Genomic DNA, 22,637 nt, shown 5'->3' with positions numbered 1-22,637 from the left:
AATTGTCACCCCAATGCCATTCTGGCATTGGGGAGACAATTCCATGATCCCCCGAGTCTCTAGCTCAGACCCGGGTGCTGCCAAACTACCTTTCCCTGGTTTCACTGCAGCTGCTGCCAACCCCTCAGACAGGTTTCTGCCCTCCTGGGGTCCAGCCAGGCTTGGCCCAGGAAGGCAGAACAAAGGACTTCCTCAGAGAGAGGGTGTTACACCCTCTCCCTTTGGAAAAAGGTGTCAGGGCTGGGGAGGAGTAGCCTCCCCCAGCCTCTGGAAATGCTTTGATGGGCACAGATGGTGCCCATCTCTGCATAAGCCAGTCTGCAACGGTTCAGGGATCCCTCAGCCCTGCTCTGGCGCGAAACTGGACAAAGGAAAGGGGAGTGACCATCTTGGAAACAGAGGTGCTGCTGGCACACTGGACTGCTCTGAGTGGCCAGTGCCAGCAGGTGACGTCAGAGACTCCTTCTGATAGGCTCCTTCAGGTGTTGGTAGCCTATCCTCTCTCCTAAGTAGCCAAACCTCCTTTTCTGGCTATTTAGGGTCTCTGCTTTGGGGAATTCCTTAGATAACGAATGCAAGAGCTCATCAGAGTTCCTCTGCATCTCTCTCTTCATCTTCTGCCAAGGAATCGACTGCTGACCGCACTGGAAGCCTGCAAAACTGCAACAAAGTAGCAAAGACGACTACTGCGACCTTGTAACGCTGATCCTGCCGCCTTCTCAACTGTTTTCCTGGTGGTGCATGCTGTGGGGGTAGTCTGCCTCCTCTCTGCACTAGAAGCTCTGAAGAAATCTCCTGTGGGTCGACGGAATCTTCCCCCTGCAACCGCAGGCACCAAAGAACTGCATCACCGGTCCTCTGGGTCTCCTCTCAGCATGACGAGAGCCATCTGGTTTTGTTTTCAGTGTTACCTGCGGGCCGCACTAACAGAGGCGAAATGCCGGAGCTCTCGGGTATTTGTGCGGCAGAGTATTTTGTTTAAGGCCCTCCTGCTCGGGCTGTGCCGGGGGGGTGAGTGCGCCCCGGAGGAGAGGCTCAGCGTGACCCCCCAGGTGCGCGAGGCTTCCTCTCCGTGAAGGGGTCCCCTGGAGGAGAGCGGCCCCCCGTCCACCCGGCGCGGGCACTCATGCTCCGTGGATCAAAGGAGGCCCGGACCGACTCTGACCTCCGCAGTCACCCTGAGGCGGACCCTGGCTACAGCCACCGACCTACAAAGCAGCCTCTCAGCACGACGAGCGTGGTCCCTGGAACTCAGCAACTCTGTCCAAGTGACTCCCACAGTCCAGTGACTCTTCAGTCCAAGTTTGGTGGAGGTAAGTCCTTGCCTCCCCACGCTAGACTGCATTGCTGGGTACCGTGTGATTTGCAGCTGCTCCGGCTCCTGTGCACTCTTCCAGGATTTCCTTTGTGCACAGCCAAGCCTGGGTCCATGACACTCTAACCTGCAGTGCACGACCTCCTGAGTTGTCCTCCCGCGTCGTGGGACCTTCCTTTGTGACTTCGGGTGAGCTCCGGTTCACTCTTCTTCGTAGTGCCTGTTCCGGTACTTCTGCGGGTGCTGCTTGCTTCTGAGTGGGCTCCTTGTCTTGCTGGGCGCCCCCTCTGTCTCCTCACGCAATTGGCGACATCCTGGGCCACCGCAGCATCCAAAAACCCTAACCGCAACCCTTGCAGCTAGCAAGGCTTGTTTGCGGCCTTTCTGTACGGAAACACCTCTGCAAGCTTCTTCACGACGTGGGACATCCATCCTCCAAAGGGGAAGTTCCTAGTCCTCTTCGTTCTTGCAGAATCCACAGCTTCTACCATCCGGTGGGAGCTTCTTTGCACCCACAGCTGGCATTTCCTGGGCATCTGCCCACTCCCGACTTGATCGTGACTCTTGGACTTGGTCCCCTTGTTCCACAGGTACTCTCGTCCGGAAATCCATCGTTGTTGCATTGCTGGTGTTGGTCCTCCTTGCAGAATTCCCCTATCACGACTTCTGTGCTCTTTGGGGAACTTAGGTGCACTTTGCACCCACTTTTCAGGGTCTTGGGGTGGGCTATTTTTCTAACCCTCACTGTTTTCTTACAGTCCCAGCGACCCTCTACAAGGTCACATAGGTTTGCGGTCCATTTGTGGTTTGCATTCCACTTCTAGAGTATATGGTTTGTGTTGCCCCTATCCCTATGTGCCCTCATTGCAATCTATTGTGACTGTACATTGCTTGCATTGCTTTCTATTGCTATTATTGCATATTTTTGGTATTGTGTACATATATCTTGTGTATATTTGCTATCCTCATACTGAGGGTACTCACTGAGATACTTTTGGCATATTGTCATAAAAATAAAGTACCTTTATTTTTAGTATATCTGTGTATTGTGTTTTCTTATGATATTGTGCATATGACACCAGTGGTATAGTAGGAGCTTTGTATGTCTCCTAGTTCAGCCTAAGCTGCTCTGCTAAGCTACCCTTTTCTATCAGCCTAAGCTGCTAGACACCTATTCTACACTAATAAGGGATACCTGGACCTGGTGCAGAGTGTAAGTACCCCTTGGTAACCACTACAAACCAGGCCAGCCTCCTACACTGTCTTCCTGATAGCGATGGGGATTCATCAGAAGATCTTGCGGAGCATGCAGAGGATGAGGAAGCAGGAAGAGGAGACGGCATTGATCTGTTGCTTCATGGTGAATTACGTGTCCAAGATAATGCCAAGGTTGCATCCGTTGTTGGTCGGGATGGGAGGGGGGCAAGGTTGGCGGGCCACCACGTGTCATCCCAGGAGGTCTTGTTCCCAAATATGAGGATCTCCATTTTGTTAGAATTTAGTTTGAGGCAGTTAGTCCTAAGCATGTGGCAATTTCAGTCACTGTGTTTTGGAAGTTAATTTGTGTGGTGAAGGTGTTGTCAGTGAGGGAGTCATGTAGGTGTTGGATAGGGTGGGGTTGAGAAAGGACCTCCGGGGAAATCCGCAGATGATGTCTTTGGGTGCGGAGACAAAGGGTGGGAGGAGGATTCTCTGTGTTCGGCCAGGGAGGAAGGAGGAGATCCAGTTGAGTGTGTTGTCTTGGATACCAATCCTGTGGAGTCTGGTGATGAGAGTGTGGTGGGAGACAATGTCAAAGGCTGCCGATAGGTCGAGGAGAATGAGGGCCACTGTTCCTTCTCGGTCAAGGAGGTGTCGGATGTCGTTGGTTGCTGCGATCAAGGCGGTCTCAGTACTGTGGTTGGGCCAGAAGCCAGATTGGATGGGTCGAGCAAGCTGTTGTCTTCGAGGAAGTCCTTGAGCTGGCGGTTGAATGCCTTTTTGAAGACTGGTGGGGAAAGGGAGGAGCGAGATAGGGCTGTAGTTTTTGAGCTTGTTAGGGCCAGCTGATGGCTTCTTCGGTGGGGCTTGACCACAGTGTGCTTCCAGGCGTTGTGGACGGTGGCTGAGGAGATGGAGGTGTTGAGGATTCCTGTGAGGGAGGCTCTGATTACTTCTTTTCCTAGGTTGTAGCAGTGTGGGCAGGGGTCAGCAGGGGATCCGGAGTGGATGGAAGTCATGATGGCAATTGTATCTACGGTGGAGAGCTGTTTCCATTTGGTGATCTGGAGGGAAGGGAGGAGTTTGTTTGGGTGCAGGGGTGGTCGAGGTCAGTGGGCTGGGGGTTGAAGTTGCTGTCGGTGTCAGCGATTTTGCAGTAAAAGTAGTCCGAGAGTGTCACAGAGGGCTTGGGAAGGGTGAGTTGTGTTCTCTGTGGCGGATGGGTAGGAGAATTCTCTGACAATGCTGAAGAGTTCTTTGACGAAGTTGGTGTTAGTTTCGATGCGGGTGCTGAAAGCTTCTTTCTTGGTCTCCCTGATTTAGTGGTGGTAACTACAGAGGGCGGATCTGAAAGAGCCAAGGTTGGTGGGTGTCTTGTTGCTGTGCCAGTGTCACTAGTTTCCTGCAGTGGCGTTTGAGGCTTAGAAGTTCTGGGGTGAACCATTTGGCTTGCTTGGAAGGTTTCCTGTTAGTGGTATACTTCAGGGGGGCAATGGTGTTGGCAGCTGAGGAGATCTAGTTGGAGAAGTTTTGAACGCAATGTTCAAGGATGTCTGCGGGGATGGGTCTCACTTCTTTGAGGGCAGCGATCCAGGGTTTCCTTGACTTAGCTCCAATTGCGGCAGCCAAGGGTCGTGGGTATTGTCGAGGTTTCAAGCCATCCCTCGATGGTGAAGTGGATGATGTAGTGGTCAGTCTGTTACTACCTCAGTGGTGTGGGAGAAGTGGAAGATGTAGTGGTTGGAATCGATAGCAAGTAGGGAAATGAAGTCCGGGATGGAGCTGCAGAAGCTGTGGCATGGGCCCAGAGGTCATCAGGCGAGGGTTCCTCTGATGGTGGTTTTGGCGTCAGCTTCGATCTGGAAGTTGAGGTGTTCTATGTTCTGGTTGTTGTCGTCCGAGGCGGAGCAGTGGAGGGAGTTCTTGTGGATGATGGCATTGACTCCACCGTGCCTGTTGGAGCAGTCACAGTAGATCATCTTGTAGCTAGGGGGTGTTGCGGTGACGATGTCTGGTGCCGATGTGGGAGTGAGCCATGTTTTGGTGATGAACATTGTGTCAGGTGCGAGGTCGGTGATGGTGTCCCAGATTTCTATGGCGTGCTTGCAGAGGGATCAGATGTTTAGTAGTGCGCAGTGGAGTTGTGGTGCGTGGGTGGGTGTTCACTGGGTGGAGATTACAGTGGTTCCTAATTCACAGGAGAAGTGGCAGTATTGGCAGGAGAATGGGCCTTTGGTGCATCGGGGAGAGGCAATGCTGCAGCTGGAGTTGAGGGCCTTGGGTACTGGTGCCAGGCTACAGCTCCAGGGGTCCTGGCACTGAGCACGGTCCGAGGCTCACTGGGGCTTGAGTTACGGGAAGAGGCTTGTTGGCCTCGGGGTGGGTGGCTTGAGACATAATTCCCAAACAGCCATCCTCGTTGTGTTTTCAGTGTTCCCTGCGGGCCGCACTAAGGGCCGTATTTATACTTTTTGACGCAAAACTGCGCTAACGCAGTTTTGCGTCAAAAAAATTAGCGCCGGCTAACGCCATTCTGAAGCGCCATGCGGGCGCCGTATTTATTGAATGGCGTTAGCCGGCGCTAGCAGACCGGCGCTGCCTGGTGTGCGTGGAAAAAAACCACGTACACCAGACAGCGCCGGCGTAGGGGGAAAATGGCGTATGGGCGTCTTAAAATGGGGCAAGTCAGGTTGCGTCGAAAAAATCGTCGTAACCCGACTTGCGCCATTTTTTGTCGACGCCCATCCCCCATCAACATGACTCCTATCATTGTAAAGATAGGAGTCATGCCCCCTTGCCCAATGGCCATGCCCAGGGGACTTATGTCCCCTGGGCATGGTCATTGGGCATAGTGGCATGTAGGGGGGCACAAATCAGGCCCCCCTATGCCACAAAAAAAAAAAAAAAAAATACTTACCTGAACTTACCTTAATGTCCATGGGATGGGTCCCTCCGTCCTTGGGTGTCCTCCTGGGGTGGGCAAGGGTGGCAGGGGGGGTCCCTGGGGGCAGGGGAGGGCACTCTGGGCTCATTTTGAGCCCACTTGTCCCTTAACGCCATCCCTGACCCAGGCGTTAAAAAGCGGCGCAAATGCGCCGTTTTTGGCCACGCCCACTCCCGGGCGTCTCTTTTGCCCGGGAGTATAAATACCACGTAAAGGCCTGGGAGTCATTTTTTAAGACGGGAACTCCTCCCTTGCATATCATTAACGCAAGGAAGGGGTTCATGCTAAAAAATGACGCACACTCCGGGCACTTTGGCGCCCGAAGCGTCTAACGCCAGAGTATAAATATGGCGTTAGTTGGCGTTAGTTCTGCGTCGAATTTGCGTCGAAAAAAACGATGCAAATTCGGCGCAACCAGAGTATAAATATGGCCCTAACAGAGGCGAAATGCCGGAACTCTCGGGTATTTGTGCGACAGCTCCTCCCGAACCCAGCCTTTTCCAGCAGGTATTTTGTTTGAGGCTCTCCTGCTCGGACTGTGCCGGGGGGTTGAGGGGCTGTTGTTGAGGCGGAGTCGGCGCAACACAGCACTACATAGTCTACCCAAGTGTGTATCTACGCATGCGTCAGGATTCGGTTTATAATGTGTCGAGACCGGAAGTGGAGATCTGCGCATGCGCCGAGACTCGGTCTCCACTGCATAGGAGACGCGTGTGACTCGAGAGCTGCACATGCGTAGAGTGAGTGATTGGGTAGTGAGCCGAGATCCGCGCATGCGCAGAGTGAGCGCTTTATGATTGGTTGAGAGCGCACACCGGGCTCTGCTGCAGACACTGAAGAGCAGGGGATCTCAGTGCAGGAGTGAGTACATGTTTTATCACTCTGTTTCACGCTCCCCGATCAGCCCTGAATTACACCTGTTTTGTGGCGAATCATTGGTTATTTGTTGCAAGGGGGCGGTGCAGAGGTGAAGCTGTGCATGGGGTCCTGGAGGGCGGGTGGGGGTGATTGGGGAGCAGTGGGGGGCGGTGCAGAGGTGAAGCTGTGCATGGGGTCCTGTAGAGGCGGGTGGGGGTGATTGGGGAGCAGTGGGGGGCGGTGCAGAGGTGAAGCTGTGCATGGGGTCCTGGGGTTTTGGGGGGCAGGAGGAGATCTGGGGAGCAGGGGGGTGCAGAGGTAAAGCTGCCTGTGGGGTCCTCGGAGGCTACGAGGGAGCAGGCAGAGTTATAAAAGCTTAAGACTTTTTTAAAATTCCGTTTGGACACTGGAGTTCTCGGTTTTTCTAAATTGTCTCTCCGAGGTTGCAATAGCGAACTGTCAGGACTCACTCCAGGAAGTGGTGAATGGAGTGTGCGTAGTGATCACACCCGACGTGCTTAATCTCCAGCAGAGTTATGTCTATAGATGACTGATTTACAGTGGGGTAATCTAGAGTGAAGTCTCAAAGATGACTGATTTACAGTGGGGTAATCTAGATTGAAATCTCAGTGTGCTGCATGACTGACAGCCGCCCGCTACCCAACGAACACCGGGAGATGTCTGAGCACATGAAGTGTCAAGGCACGCTCAATGTCTCCAGACTCCCAAAGTGTTGTGCAAAGTGAGGATGGTAAGTTGCCCATCCTATGCAAGGGTTCATCTGTATTGTGTGGCCCATTCTTGCCCCCGGTGTTTTGTGGACCCTAGCTGCCCTCTCCCCTGCATGTTATGGGGAGGGATGGAGACTTTGGGTGTTCGGGGGCGTGGGCTGGTGGCTGAGACTGCTGTGGGGCTCACTCTTGCCCTCAGTGCTTCGAGCACCTTTGTTTGCTTCACTGATCTGTTGTGGAAGCTCTGCCTTCTCTCACTGCAGTGGAGTCCTGCGCAGGGGCTTCTTGAGGATTTTGAGAGTCCCAGACCGAACCTAATTCAGCCCCCCCACTCAGAATAGATGGTTTAAAAAAAAAAATTGTATCCATTTTGAACTCGTCATTCCCTCAGTGACTTTGGTGGGGCCATTGACCAACCCTCTTCCTCGGCCTGCGGCCATTCTACAGCTAAACCCCACCCTGAAGCTAACTGTGTCTCTGTGACTTGCCACTAACAGAAACAGCAAGACCAGCAGCCTGAACAAGCCCGCTGTATGTGGTGCAGTGGATTGGGGTTTCACCTTGTGGACCTGTGCCTATGAAGGGTGCTTTTTAGGGTCGAGCCTGCGTTGCATGCTCTTGCGCATGCGTATCGCTTGCGAGACGCTGTAGTAGTTAGAAAAGGGCTCGGAGCCCCGCCCATGTCATGTCAGTGTCTTTCATTGGTTCGTGGGCTTGCCTTTTAAAATCTGCTTGCTTTCATTAGTGGAAGGCATGCATACGTCATGCCTTTTTACGGTGGTTAGCCCTCCTCGAGCGCAGCGACCAAGTGGAGAAAACATACAAGGCTCGCTATTTTCCGTCCGGTTCGTGGACTACTTTTTCTCTTTTTTCGCCGCACGATCTTGCTTGGCAGAAGTCGAGCGCTTTGCATGACATCAACCCTGTTACATAGTTCATTGCACTTTTGCCGGTTACGTAGATAATTGCACTTTTGCCGATAAGTTTCACTACGAGTGAACTGTAGCAGCGCGATTGCGCTACTTTTTTCCATTTAATGAGGCAAGAAAAGTCTGATTGGGAGTTTATAACTGCTAAGAGCTCTAACTCGGAGAAATGCGAGATCCGTTGCATTGCAAATGCTTTTTTTTTGTTCTTTGCACTCCAGTCCCTGCTCTGTGAGAAAGCAGACGTGGAGCAGGGAGACGTGGTTGGGACAGGGTTCTGCTGTGGGTGAAGGAATAGCGAGGGAAGGGGAAAACGATAAGTGATAAGCAAAATGAGAAGAGGGAGAGGCACCTCCGGACGGGAGATTTCTTCGGAGCTTCTGGTGCAGAGAGGAGGCAGACTACCCCCACAGCATGCACCACCAGGAAAGCAGTCGAGAAGGCGGCAGGATCAGCGTTACAGAGTTGCAGTAGTCGTCTTTGCTACTTTGTTGCAGTGTTGCAGGCTTTCAGCGCGGTCAGCAGTCGATTCCTTGGCAGAAGGTGAAGAGGGAGATGCAGAGGAACTCTGATGAGCTCTTGCATTCGTTATCTAAGGAATTCCCCAAAGCAGAGACCCTAAATAGCCAGAAAAGGAGGTTTGGCTACTTAGCAGAGAGGATAGGCTACTAACACCTGAAGGAGCCTATCAGCAGGAGTCTCTGACGTCACCTGGTGGCACTGGCCACTCAGAGCAGTCCAGTGTGCCAGCAGCACCTCTGTTTCCAAGATGGCAGAGGGCTGGAGCACACTGGAGGAGCTCTGGGCACCTCGCAGGGGAGGTGCAGGTCAGGGGAGTTGTCACTCCCCTTTAATTTGTCCAGTTTCGCGCCAGAGCAGGGCTGGGGGATCCCTGAACCGGTGCAGACTGGCTTATGCAGAAATGGGCACCATCTGTGCCCATGAAAGCATTTCCAGAGGCTGGGGGAGGCTACTCCTCCCCAGCCCTAACACCTTTTTCCAAAGGGAGAGGGTGTAACACCCTCTCTCTGAGGAAGTCCTTTGTTCTGCCTTCCTGGGCCAAGCCTGGCTGAACCCCAGGAGGGCAGAAACCTGTCTGAGGGGTTGGCAGCAGCAGCAGCTGCAGTGAAACCCCGGGAAAGGTAGTTTGGCAGTACCCGGGTCTGAGCTAGAGACTCTGGGGATCATGGAATTGTCTGGCATTGGGGTGACAATTCCATGATCTTAGACATGTTACATGGCCATGTTCGGAGTTACCATTGTGACGCTATACATATGTCGTGACATATGTATAGTGCACGCGTGTAATGGTGTCCCCGCACTCACAAAGTCCGGGTAATTTGCCCGAACAATGTGGGAGCACCTTGGCTAGTGCCAGGGTGCCCACACACTAAGTAACTTAGCACCCAACCTTTACCAGGTAAAGGTTAGACATATAGGTGACTTATAAGTTACTTAAGTGCCGTGGTAAATGGCTGTGAAATAACGTGGACGTTATTTCACTCAGGCTGCACTGGCAGGCCTGTGTAAGAATTGTCAGATCTCCCTATGGGTGGCACAAGAAATGCTGCAGCCCATAGGGATCTCCTGGAACCCCAATACCCTGGGTACCTCAGTACCATATACTAGGGAATTATAAGGGTGTTCCAGTATGCCAATGTAAATTGGTGAAATTGGTCACTAGCCTGTTAGTGACAATTTGGAAAGAAAATGAGAGAGCATAACCACTAAGGTTCTGGATAACAGAGCCTCAGTGAGACAGTTAGTCATAACACAGGTAACACATACAGGGCACACTTATGAGCACTGGGGCCCTGGCTGGCAGGGTCCCAGTGACACATACAACTAAAACAACATATATACAGTGAAATATGGGGGTAACATGCCAGGCAAGATGGTACTTTCCTACAATGGCCCCTCAGCCCAATGGAAAAGGGTCAGCGCCAACTTCGGGAGCCTGCCTGACAGCTCGTACATGGTAATGGTAGTAGATGACTACTCGTGGTACCCGGAGGTAGAGCTGGTGCAATCTACGTCGGCATCCACGGTCATCCCGAAAATAGAGAAACTTATGGCTATCCATGATCTATTTGGAGAAGTCCGCACAGACAATGGGCCCCTGTTCAACAGTCGTGAATGGGCAGACTTTCTGACCTCCACCAACACGAAACATCGCCGGAATACACACCGGTGGCCACAGGTAAACAGGGAGGTAGAACGTTTTGTTAAAACGCTGAACAAAGTGATTCGCATTGCCACAGCAGAGTCCAGAAACATCGAAAGTGCCATCTACGCTTTCCTCCGAGAGTACCGAGTCACCCCACATGCTACTACCAGTGTGACCCCAAGCCAGCTTTGCTTTGGAAGAGTAGTGACCAACACTGTCCCACACCATCCATCATGGGCGGTACAGCCGCCGTCCCAAAGTCAGTCTAAGATAGGAAAACTCGCACCTATGCCTCCTGGAGGCGGAGGGCCCTAGCATTCCACACCCAGGTGGGAGATGCCGTCCTGGTGAAAGACCGCCACCCTGGGGGTAAATTTTGGTTGCCTTTTTTAGGTGCAACCATGGACAGTGACCGCGGTGAAGGGCACAATGTTGATAGCGAACCGCGGGTTTGAGACTGTAACCCGTAACGTTGCCCAGTTCAAACATCTTCCCCACACCAAACCCCCGAACAGTACTGATGGTGATGTCGTCACGACTGATGCCCGGAACGGCCAAGAGGCGATTCCAGCTGTCCCCGGGAGCATGGATGACCAAGATGGCTCCTCCTGCGGAGGAACTGCAATAAGCCATCAGGGGTCAGTGTCTCCACCTTCACCAACGCAGACTGGGGACTCAGCCATGGGGCCAAGCCAGGTGCCGACGTCCATGAGGTCCAGGAGCGAGCAGTACCACCTGAGGTACAAACCCAACCCTTCCCGGCAGTACTCAGACTTTGTGCTTGGCTGACCCCGACATTCATAGGGCGCACCGGCACTACAGTCATTTCCGATGCCTGTTTGATCACAACTGTGTTTTTCTTACAGTTTGTTAGGTTTTCATGTTTCTCTCTCTCGTTGTTTCATTTCCCCTATTGGGGAGGAATGTAGTGTTGACGTAGGAGTAGGCTAGCCCACTCCTCCACGTCAAGCAAGGGGGGTTACAAGCATTTGCCCCACAAGATCACGCCCTAGTGAGCACGTCCTTGGTGATGACAAGAAGGTTATAAATGCGATGTGGGGAAAGTGGGAAAGTTAGGGATGATATGAGTGTTCAAGAATAAACAGCGATTCTTCTATACAGACCTGAGTCCACGTTTCATTACACTGCACGATCCCTCAAGCGCCTTATGATTGGTTGACAGCACACACCAGACCAGCTGCAGACACTGAGGAGCAGGTGATCTCAGTGCAGGACTGATTGCAGGAGTGAGTGAGTACAGGAGTAAGTGCAGGCCTTATCCTTCTGTTTCATGCAAACTGATGAGCTCTGAATTACACCTGTTTTGTAGCAAATCATTGACTATTTACTGCTTCTCAAAATTAATTACAGCTAGAGGGGGAGGGAGCAGGGTGGGGGAGTGGAGCAGAGGTGAAGCTGTTTATGGGGTCCTGGAGGGTGAGGAGGGGGTGACGGGAGCGGGTGGGGGTGGTGCAGAGGTAAAGCTGTGTATGGGGTCCTGGAGGGTGGGGTGGGGGTGACAGGAGCAGGCGGGGGTGGTGCAGAGGTGAAGCTCTGTATGGGGTCCTGGAGGGTGGGGTGGGGGTGACGGGAGCAGGCGGGGTGGTGCAGAGGTGAAGCTGTGTATGCGGTCCTGGAGGGTGGGGTGGGGGTGACGGGAGCAGGCGGGGTGGTGCAGAGGTGAAGCTGTGTATGCGGTCCTGGAGGGTGGGGGTGACGGGAGCAGGTGGGGTGGTACAGAGGTGAAGCTGTGTATGGGGTCCTGGAGGGGGGAAGGGGGTAGGGGAGCAGGCGGGGTGGTGCAGAGGTGAAGCTGTGTATGCGGTCCTGGAGGGTGGGGTGGGGATGACGGGAGCAGGCGGGGTGGTGCAGAGGTGAAGCTGTGCATGGGGTCCTGGAGAGTGAGGTGGGTGTGACGGGAGCAGGCAGGGTGGTGCAGAGGTGAAGCTATGTATGTGGTCCTGGAGAGTGGGGTGGGGTTGACGGGAGCATGCGGGGTGGTGTAGAGGTGAAGCTGTATATGGGGTCCTGGAGGGTGGGGTGGGGATGACGGGAGCAGGCGAGGTGGTGCAGAGGTGAAGCTGTGTATGGGGTCCTGGAGAGTGAGGTGGGGTGACGGGAGCAGGCGGGGTGGTGCAGAGGTGAAGCTGTGTATGGGGTCCTGGGGGGGGAGGGGGTGACGGGAGCATGCGGGGGTGGTGCAGGGGTGAAGCTGTATATGGGGTCCTGGAGGGGGGGAGAAGGGTAGGGGAGCAGGCGGGGGTGGTGCAGAGGTGAAGCTGTGCATGGGATCCTGGAGGGTGAGGTGGGGGTGACAGGAGCAGGCGGGGTGGTGCAGAGGTGAAGCTGTGTATGTGGTCCTGGAGGGTGGGGTGGCGGTGACGGGAGCAGGCGGGGGTGGTGCAGAGGTGAAGCAGTATATGGGGTCCTGGAGGGTGGGGTGGGGGTGACGGGAGCAGGCGGGGTGGTGCAGAGGTGAAGCTCTGTATGGGGTCCTGGAGGGTGGGGTGGGGGTGACGGGAGCAGGCGGGGTGGTGCAGAGGTGAAGCTGTGCATGGGTCCTGGAGGGTGGGGAGGGGGTGACGGGAGCAGGCAGGGTGGTGCAGAGGTGAAGCTATGTATGGGGTCCTGGAGGGTGGGGTGGGGGTGACGGGAGCAGGCGGGGTGGTGCAGAGGTGAAGCTGTGCATGGGTCCTGGAGGGTGGGGAGGGGGTGACGGGAGCAGGCGGGGTGGTGCAGAGGTGAAGCTATGTATGGGGTCCTGGAGGGTGGGGTGGGGGTGACGGGAGCAGGCGGGGTGGTGCAGAGGTGAAGCTGTGCATGGGTCCTGGAGGGTGGGGAGGGGGTGACGGGAGCAGGCGGGGTGGTGCAGAGGTGAAGCTGTGCATGGGTCCTGGAGGGTGGGGAGGGGGTGACGGGAGCAGGCGGGGTGGTGCAGAGGTGAAGCTATGTATGGGGTCCTGGAGGGTGGGGGGCTCAGGGGATGGTCTGGGGAGTAGGCGGGGGTGAGTGTTGCAGAGGTAAAGCTGTGCATGGGTCTTGGAGGGCGTGCTCAGTGTTTGTGTTGATGCTGAGATAGGGCGCCCCACCCCCTGCATTTTGCAGGCTTGTCCTGCAGTCCTGGCTCCTGTCACCTGACGTCCCTTCTCCCACATTTTGGTTTCCAGCCACGTTTAATCCTCTCAAACGCATTCCTCTCAACTTTACATCACTTTAGCAGCTTCAAAAGGGTTTCCTCTGTTGGTGGCTGGAAGGCTGCAGCTGCACCTCAGGAGGGTCAGGCACAGTGCAGCTCAGGAGGGTCAGGCACAGTGCAGCTCAGGAGTGTCAGGCACAATGCAGCTTGAGGAGTGTCATGCACAGTGCAGCTTCAGGAGTGTCAGGCACAGTGCAGCTTCAGGAGTGTCATGCACAGTGCAGCTTCAGGAGGGTCAGGCACAGTGCAGCTTCAGGAGTGTCATGCACAGTGCAGCTCAGGAGGGTCAGGCACAGTGCAGCTCAGGAGGGTCAGGCACAGTGCAGCTTCAGGAGTGTCAGGCACAGTGCAGCTCAGGAGTGTCAGGCACAGTGCAGCTTCAGGAGTGTCATGCACAGTGCAGCTCAGGAGGGTCAGGCACAGTGCAGCTCAGGAGGGTCAGGCACAGTGCAGCTCAGGAGTGTCAGGCACAATGCAGCTTGAGGAGTGTCATGCACAGTGCAGCTTCAGGAGGGTCAGGCACAGTGCAGCTTCAGGAGGGTCAGGCACAGTGCAGCTCAGGAGTGTCAGGCACAATGCAGCTTGAGGAGTGTCATGCACAGTGCAGCTTCAGGAGTGTCATGCACAGTGCAGCTTCAGGAGTGTCAGGCACAGTGCAGCTTCAGGAGTGTCATGCACAATGCAGCTTCAGGAGGGTCAGGCACAGTGCAGCTTCAGGAGGGTCAGGCACAGTGCAGCTTCAGGAGTGTCTTTAGCTACAGACAGTTGGAAGTCCAGCCTCCTGCCACTAAACAGCCCTGAATGTGTGAATGAATACTGAGCTGGGGACCTGCCATGACTCTATGTCCTTTATGTTTTTATTGCTTCTGTGAAGCCTGTTCCAAAGTGCTGCTGTACTGTTAGATCTGTGAACAGAGGCTCAGGAAGTGGTTGAGTTGCCCAGGATCACACAGTTTAAATCAAAGCGCTTCAACCACTCTAGAAATACAATTTAATTTCAAAAGAGTAGATCCAAGACTTCTCCATACTGCTACTTACTGCCAAGGCTCTACGTGTACCATCATATAGCGTTTTGGTGAATGTACCTCAAGACGAGGCACTTCTGCATTCCCCCAGGTACCATCGAGTTCATTGTTTATCACATGCTCGATATAAGATTTTACTTTGACTCTAAATGCACCTTACTTTGACAAAAAGGGAATACATTCAAACATTGATTATCCAAGAGCACACAGTTTGTCCAGATGGGAAGCCGAGATTCAAACTGTGCATCCTGGTTTCCAGCGCACAATTAGAGTGCAGTGGTTCTGACGGTAAGGCTAAAGTGCCGCCCTTACATGGGGAATATCAGTGGTATGCTCCCGGTCAGCTTTAGAAGGCAGTGTTTGTTTCCAGAAAATGTCTATGAAGTGGGAAAACTGAGTTTACCTGTCGAGTATCCCTTGCCCCAGGCTAACACTTACCCACTGGACCAGATCCCGTGGCAGCAAGTGGTTACTGGACAGAATCGGTGGTACATACTGATATTTATTATTGCTGTTTCAAAGCTTAAGACTTTTTTTAAATTCCGTTTGGACACTGGAGTTCTCGGTTTTTCTAAATTGTCTCTCCGAGGTTGCAATAGCGAACTGTCAGGACTCACTCCAGGAAGAGGTGAATGGAGCGTGCGTAGCGATCACACCCGACGTGCTTAATCTCCAGCAGAGTTATGTCTATAGATGACTGATTTACAGTGGGGTAATCTAGACTGAAGTCTCAAAGATGAGTGATTTACAGTAAAGTAATCTAGATTGAAATCTAAAGATGACTGATTTACAGTAGGGTAATCTAGATTGAAGTCTCAAAGATGACTGATTTACAGTGGGGTAATCTAGATTGAAGTCTCAAAGATGACTGATTTACAGTAGGGTAATCTAGAGTGAAGTCTCAAAGATGACTGATTTACAGTGGGGTAATCTAGATTGAAGTCTCAAAGTGTGCTGCATGACTCATAGCCGCCCGTTGGCCATCCTATGCAAGGGTTCATCTGTATTGTGTGGCCCATTCTTGCCCCCACTGTTTTGTGGACCGTAGTTGCCCTCTCCCCTGCAATGTTTTGGGGAGGGATGGAGACTGTGGGTGTTCGGGGGCGTGGGCTAGTGGCTGAGACTGCTGTGGGGCTCACTCTTGCCCTCAGTGCTTCGAGCACCTTTGTTTGTCTGCTCCACTGATCTGTTGTGGAAGTCCCGCCTTCTCTCACTGCAGTGGAGTCCTGCGCAGGGGCTTCTTGAGGATTTTGAGAGTCCCAGACCGAACCTAATTCAGCCCCCCCACTCAGAATAGATGGTTTAAAAAAAAAAATTGTATCCATTTTGAACTCGTCATTCCCTCAGCGACTTTGGTGGTGCCATTGACCAACCCTCTTCCTCGGCCTGCGGCCATTCTACAGCTAAGCCCCACCCTGAAGCTAACTGTGTCTCTATGACTTGCCACTAACAGAAACAGCAAGACCAGCTTGAACAAGCCCGCTTGGTGTTTCACCTTGTGGACCTGCGCCTATGAAGGGTGCTTTTTTTGTTCTGTGCACTCCTGTCCCTGCTGTGTGAGGAATAGGGACTCTTACCAGACAGCACTGGGCTGTTATCTCATCGGCTCCACAGTGGCTCCATACGGTTGGTGCAGTGATGAAGGGAGCATTTAATACCAGTATGCACTGCAGACCTCAAGACATCCACTTGATGGCTTGCTATGAAGAGTCATATTTCATCAGGAGAAGCTATTTTTAAGGTCAACTCACCTGTTCTGGTAAGCTGACAAAAAACAGGTGTTCACTCACAACTTGCATATTTGAAGGTGCTCTCGTATGTGACAATTAAGGCGGCTCCATCAAATATTTGCTTAGGCTCACATGATTTGATATTATTTTACGGGTCAAGTGCATTACTGTTAGGTTGAGTAAATTATTCAAGTTACTAGACCTGTGATTTTTCAAGTCCTGCATGGCACATGGACTGCATGTCAGAAAAGGAGAAAGACTAGTGGCCCAACCAGGTCTTCTATCCACAATCTGTGACGTTACACCGTAGTTAGACTGTCAGAACCATGTGGGCATATGGTACTGATAAGTACTTTTATTCACTGCATGGCTTGTGCTGAAAGCGACAGGTATTAGGACTCAATAGGCATTAGGCTGTGATTCCACCACCTGTCAGCATCTCCACAAGGACAATGCAGTCACTGCGGGACCACACCATGGCAATCTTTACTGCACAGTAAGTAACACATGCTGAACAAAGACAAGCCCCTGTATAGCTGGGTTTGGACTGTGCACTGTAAGAGGCTAGTATGCCTGCTAAATACAAAATAGATATTTTCTTTAACTCTCTCTTTGTCAAGGGTCATGATGGCCAGAATGCCTAGGCTAGCTAAAAAAAGAAGCAAGCATACAAGTCCGATATTTTATAACTCTAGACACTGTTGGACTGTCCTGAAAAACTAATAAGGGAGTCCCTTGAATAGAGTGGGCCCTGGGACCAAGCCCACTTCGCCCATACCTTAAAAATTCTCTGGTCCTGGGCAGTTATAGTTTTTGCTGTGGTGCCATTTTAGGCCTAAGTACTGTGGGTGCACAGTCGCTACTCTTTCTCTCCATTGCTGTGCTGGCAGGGGTGGTGGGTTACTGCCTGTACCCCATGCAGTGCATGCTAGTTCCTGACTAGCCTTCCTCAATCAATCAGTCTTTTGTAAAGCACAACACTATCACCCATAGGTGTATCTGGGCACTGAGGTTGCTGCGTCTGAGTCGAAAAACCAGGTCTTGAGTCACTTTCTGAAGTTTGCCAAGGAAGGTGCAGTTCGGAGGTTATTCCAGACTTTGTAGGAAAGTGCGTGGTCCCTGCTCTGGGTCCAGTGGATGCAGGGGACATGTGCGGGTCCCCGGCTGTGGGTTCAGTGGATCCAGGGGACGAGGGTAAATAAAGTAGAGCGCAGGTGTCTTGAGGGAAGATGGAAGTTCAGCCTGTGGTTGATGTAGGACAGTCCTAGTTTGAGCGTCTTGAACTGGCATCTTTTCTGGTCAGGGAGCTAGTGGAGTTTCCTAAGGTGAAGAGTGATGTGGGTACATTTGGGGAGGTCCAAGATGAGTCTGGCTGCCGTGTTCTGTATTGTCTGGAGTTTTCTGAGGAGCTGGGAGGAGATACTAGTGTAGAGAGCATTGCCATAGTCAAGGTGGCTGGTGACGAGGGCGTGTGCACCAACCTTTCAGATGTTTACTGGGATCCATCTGAAGATCTTGCATAGCATGCAGAGGATGTGGAAACAAGAGAAGGCAACCGCGTTGACTTGTTGTTTCATGGTCAGTTGGCTGTCCAAGATTATGCTGAGGTTGCGAGCGTGGTCAGTTGGTGTGGGAGTGGGTTCGAGTTCTTCAGGTCACCAGCTGTGGTCCCAAGTGGAGGTATTTTTTCAAAAGATCAGTACCTCAGTTTTGTCAGAATTCAGTTTAAAGCAGCTGTCATTCATCCAGTTGGCTACGTTAGTCATGGCATTGCGGAAGTCGGTTTTGGTGTTAGAGGGGTCTTTGGTGAGCAAAAGGATGAGCTGAAAGTCATCAGCATAGCAGATGATGTTGAGTCCGTGGGATCTGACGGTGTCCGCGGGGGGGGAGGGGTCATGTAGATGTTGAAAAGCGTAGGGCTGAGCAATGATCTTTGGGGCATGCCGCTTATGATGTTATTGGGAGCGAAAGTCGTGTTGTTGAATGCCGATGTTGTGAAGTCTTTTGATGAGTATGTGGTGCGCAACGGTGTCAAATGCTGCAGACTGGTCGAGGAGAATCAAAGCCACTGTTTCTCATTGGTTGAGGAGGATTCTAATGGCATCTGTTGCTACAATGAGCGCAGTCTCTGTGCTAAGGTTAGCCCAGAAATCTGATTGTGATGCGTCAAGTAGGTGGTTTTGTTCTAGGAAGTTGGTGAGCTGTCAGTTGTTGGCCTTCTCGAGTACTTTGGCTGGGTATGTGAGCAGGGAGATTGGCTGGTAGTTCTTGAGGTCACTGGGATCTGCTGAGGGCTTCTTTAGGAGGGGTTTGATGTCTGCGTGCTTCCATCCATCTGAGAAGGATGCTGTGACGATGGAAGCCTTGAGGAGTTTGGCGAGTTCAGTGCTGAATATGTTGTCAAATCCTGTGACGCCGTCACGCCCTCACAGGATTTGTGCGAATCCCTCGCCACTTTCTTCCATCGCAAGATCAGCGACCCCCACGACAGCTTCGGACACCAGACCCAACCATACACCACTGAACCCGCTTCCCCGGACATCACCCTCAACAACTGGACCCACATCAACACGGAAGAAACCAAATCCATCATGAACTCTATCCACTCCGGCACCCCTTCGGACCCCTGCCCGCACTTCATCTTTAACAAAGCCGACGACATCATCGCCCCGCACCTCCAGACCGTCATCAACTCTTCTTTTTCTTCTGCTACCTTCCCCGAATGCTGGAAGCACGCTGAAGTCAACGCCCTACTAAAGAAACCTACGGCTGACCCAAGCGACCTGAAAAACTTCCGCCCATCTCTCTTCTACCTTTCCCAGCCAAGGTAATAGAAAAGACCGTCAACAAACAGCTGACCACCTTCCTGGAAGACAACAACCTGCTCGACCCTTCACAAACCGGATTCCGAACCAACCACAGCACGGAAACCGCCCTCATCTCAGTCACAGACGACATCAGAACCCTGATGGACAACGGTGAAACAGTCGCCCTCATTCTCCTCGACCTCTCGGCTGCCTTTGACACCGTCTGTCACCGCACCCTAATCACCCGCCTACGCTCCACCGGGATCCAAGGCCAGGCCCTGGACTGGATCGCCTCCTTCCTCGCTAACCGCTCCCAAAGAGTTTACCTCCCTCCGTTTCGCTCAGAACCCACCAAGATCATCTGCGGCGTACCTCAAGGCTCATCGCTCAGCCCGACACTCTTCAATGTCTACATGAGCCCCCTCGCCGACATCGTACGCAAGCACGACATCATCATCACCTCCTACGCCGACGACACCCAACTTGTACTCTCCCTCACCAAGGACCCCGCCAGCGCCAAGACCAACCTACAAGAGGGTATGAAGGACGTCGCAGATTGGATGAGGCTCAGCCGCCTAAAGCTGAACTCTGAAAAAACGGAAGTCCTCATCCTCGGCAACACCCCGTCCGCCTGGGACGACTCCTGGTGGCCCACGGCCCTCGGCACCGCACCGACCCCCGCAGACCACGCCCGCAACCTCGGCTTCATCTTGGACCCTCTTCTCACCATGACCAAGCAAGTCAACGCCGTGTCCTCCGCCTGCTTCCTCACTCTCCGCATGCTCCGTAAGATCTTCCGCTGGATCCCCGCCGACACCAGAAAAACCGTGACCCACGCCCTCGTCACGAGCCGCCTGGACTACGGCAACACCCTCTACGCCGGGACCACAGCCAAACTCCAAAACCGCCTGCAACGCATCCAAAACGCCTCGGCCCGCCTCATCCTCGACGTACCCCGCAACAGCCACATCTCCGCACACCTGAGACACCTGCATTGGCTCCCAGTCAGCAAAAGGATCACCTTCCGTCTTCTCACCCACGCACACAAAGCCCTCCACAACAAGGGACCGGAATACCTCAACAGACGCCTCAGCTTCTACGTCCCCACCCGCCCCCTCCGCTCCGCTGGCCTCGCACTTGCTGCCGTCCCTCGCACCCGCCGCTCCACGGCGGGTGGGAGATCTTTCTCCTTCCTGGCGGCCAAGACCTGGAACTCCCTCCCCACCAGCCTCAGGACCACCCAGGACCACTCCGCTTTCCGGAGACTCCTAAAGACTTGGCTGTTCGAGCAGCGATAACCCCCCCTTTCCCCCCTAGCGCCTTGAGACCCGCACGGGTGAGTAGCGCGCTTTATAAATGTTAATGATTTGATTTGATTTTGATTTGATCCACGGTTGAAGAGATGGTGGGGCAGGGGGCAGTGAGTGGCCCCGAGTGGATGGAGGGCATGATGGTAGCGGTTGTCTGGACGTCAAGTGAGGACCAGATGGTTATGGCTGGGCTGGGGTTCGCTGGTTGGATGGGGTTGTTGAGGCTGAACAAAGTGGGTTGAGTGTGAAGGGTTAAAGTTGCTGTCCGTGCCCTGCTGTGGGGACCATTGATGTAATCAGTGCTTTGGGGCCCACTTGCATGTATTCTCCCTCTATTGTGTGAGGATGCTGGCAGCCTCGTTCGTCTATCTCCATTCAGTGGTTCTGTGGGACAGTGGCTGTCATGTTTCCTACAGTGGTGTTGTGGGGCACTGTCTGCCCTCTTCCCTGCAGCAGTGCTGATGGCACAGTGCTCTAGTGCTGTGGGGCACTGGCTGTCCTTTCACCTGCACTGGTCCCGTGGGGCAATGGCTGCCCTTTTTCCTGCAGTATTTCTGTGGGGCACTGGTTTCCCATCTCACAGTAGTGCTGTGGGTAGCCTGGTCTTCCCTTTTATGTACAGTGGTGCTGTGAGGCACAGGCTTCGATTCTCCCTGCAATGCTGTGAGTTGCCTGGTCTTCCCTTCTGTCTGCAGTGGCACTGTGAGCACTTGTTTAACTTCTTGCAGTCTTGCTGTGGGTCTTGTACCGCCAGGATTGTAATGACCCCCCAAGTTTCGTCCTGGTTAGGGTTTGTCAGTCGGAGATGAGATGCCCTAAGTGGCCAAGGGAATGCAAAGACGTGGGTTCTGTCCTCACTGTGCCCCCTGGCACCAAGCTGCGCCCGATTGAGGAGCCCCAAGGCTGAAACTTTAGCAGTTCCAGTTCTATTGCTAAATGCAGCTCTAACATTAGGCCAACATTACTATGTTACAATTACCACTGAGAGGCAGATTATCTGCAGTAACAAGATCCCCATCGTATATATCCCAGACACCTTCAATAAGCTGAATGAGGCGTGTGAGGGGGATCTGGGCCCCTTGGAAGATGTTTTTTGGCGCTGAGGGTGCCTAGAGAAGTAGGAATTTCTACCAAGTATTGTGTAATACCACTCACATTACTTATCCTTATAGAACTGGTTTAAGCCCACCACAGCTGTGGTGAATGCAGCCTAGCCCTGGCCCATCCTGACCCAGATGCCACATAGAAGAAGGAGATTGGCTCTGGAAAATCATCCATCCTTTCTGGAAAGGTATGGCAAATATGTGCGGAACAGATTGAGACAACTTGCGCTATCTAAGTCCTACAATGGCACTACTAAATATCCTAGAAGATAAAGAGGTACAGAGTCGAGAAGCTCCTGTAGAGATTGAGTTGGTCCTGGATAAGAGGGATACTGCAGAAAACTGGAGGAAATTGGCACTTCTCAGCATCTCAAAAACTGTATTCCGCTCCCGCTTAATGAAGCCAGAGGCTGTCCCCTCAAACACCACTAAATCTGTGTGTGGATAGAACAGAGAAGGGTAGGAATACAAGATGTAAAAAATATATAGTACTTGAGGGCTGGGGGGTGGCTCTACGAGAGGCAAATGTCAACTTTACGCTATAAGGAGAGGATGGCGGACATGTACGTTTTTAATTTACCATAATAAGGACACCTTTGGAGCATTGCAGCCACTAGTGCTGATTGTATGTTGCTTTTCATTCATTATGCACAAGATTCCAATAAATAAAATTACCAACAAAGCATAAGGGCACACATAGTCAATAACACATTTAATGCTTAATGCAGACTACTCTGGTCAGTAAACACAAAGGCCACTTGTTATGTCATTTTCTGTCATTAACTTATTACCTAGTTTTTTAATATTCAGTTTATTACTACTGCAGTAAAAATACTTTAGTTGTGAAATGATTTTCATTGCCTACTCCTATGTATTTGCCAAATCATTTTTGTGATTCATGAAATAAATGAAAACCTTTAATAGTTTTTAATTTGTCAAAATCATAATCAGAATAAACTTTATTCGGTTCATATCATGATGACCATAAAAGCACAATAATAAAAAAAAAGAAAAACTGGACCAATCATGATTCAATTAGTTTCTAAATAATCCATCCATAATCATATCACAGTCATGTTTAACTGGGTACATTTCAGAGAATAAAGGCATTCGTTAAAATTTCTATTTCTTCTCAACAGAGCCCAGTTTAAAATGCAAGCAACGTTAGGTATTCATGGACAGATTTTACAAATGATTATATTTGATAAAAGAGTAAAATATAATTTAATATAGGTTTAAACAAATATTCTGATCTAAAATTCCAATCAATCGGGGTAAATGATATATGGTCTGCCTACTCATATGTATTTGAACCACTGCCAAAT

At 52.2% G+C, this 22,637-nt stretch overlaps 1 protein-coding gene across 1 annotated transcript in view; it reads left to right on the top strand.

Moving 5' to 3' along the window:
• The first annotated feature begins 6,252 nt into the window (after window positions 1-6,252).
• The window catches only part of LOC138295239 (zinc finger protein 850-like), a 49,644-nt gene continuing 33,259 nt past the window's right edge, over window positions 6,253-22,637 (top strand). Inside the window, exon 1 of the mRNA XM_069233431.1 lies at window positions 6,253-6,320. The gene's annotated coding sequence lies outside the window, so the exon portion shown is untranslated. The remainder of the gene's footprint in view (window positions 6,321-22,637) is intronic.

This window comes from Pleurodeles waltl, chromosome 5 (genome assembly GCF_031143425.1).
Source record: "Pleurodeles waltl isolate 20211129_DDA chromosome 5, aPleWal1.hap1.20221129, whole genome shotgun sequence".
NCBI lineage: Eukaryota > Metazoa > Chordata > Amphibia > Caudata > Salamandridae > Pleurodeles > Pleurodeles waltl.
Note: the sequence above shows the minus strand (reverse complement) of the source record. Positions and strands in the feature narration are given on the sequence as shown.